Source organism: Psammomys obesus, unplaced genomic scaffold, assembly GCF_907164565.1.
Source record: "Psammomys obesus unplaced genomic scaffold, mPsaObe1.curated_primary_1811, whole genome shotgun sequence".
NCBI lineage: Eukaryota > Metazoa > Chordata > Mammalia > Rodentia > Muridae > Psammomys > Psammomys obesus.
Genome location: NW_026596040.1, coordinates 8,078,384 through 8,079,178, shown reverse-complemented (window position 1 = coordinate 8,079,178; position 795 = coordinate 8,078,384).

The following is a 795-nucleotide window of genomic DNA, read 5'->3' as shown; positions in this document are numbered from 1 at the left end:
CTTCCCTTCCCTTCCCTTCCCTTCCCTTCCCTTCCCTTCCCTTCCCTCCCCTTCTGTCCCCTTCCCTTCCGTTCCCTCCCCTCCCCTCCTCTTCCCTTCCCTTCCTTTCCTTTTCCTTTCTATCACACCTTGTCCTGTCCCTATCTGTCAATTCCTTTTCCTATCCTTTCTTTTCTTTTTTCTTACCTTTCTTTTTCTTTCCTTTTCTTCTTTCCTTTTGCTCCCTTTCCTTTCTATTCCTTACCCTTCCCTTCCCTTTCTTTTCCTTTCCTTCCCTTCCCCTTTCCTTTCGCATTCCTTTCCTTCCTTTCCCTTCCCTTCCTTTCCATTTCCTTTCCTTACCTTTTCCCTTCACTACACTTCGCTTTCCTTTTCTTCCCTTCACGTCCCTTTTCATTCACATCCCTTCCCTTCTCTTTCCTTCTCTTTCCCTCTAACCCTAACCTTCTAACCCTAACCCTAACACTAACCCAACCCTATCTTAACCCTAACTCTAGCCCTAAACCTAACCTTAACAGTAACCCTAACACTGACCTTAACCGAACCCTAAAAACCTAACCTTAACCCTAACCCTAAAAACCTAAACTTAACCCTAACCCTAACAACCCTAACACTAATCCTTACCCTAACCCTTACAGTAACCCTAACCCTAACCTCCCAAAACCTAACCCTAACCATAACCCTATCCCAAATAACCCTAACACTAATCCTAACCCTAACCCCCTAATACTAACCCTAATGCTAAGCCTAAACCTAACCCTAAAACCCTAACCCTAAGAGTAAACCTAACAATAA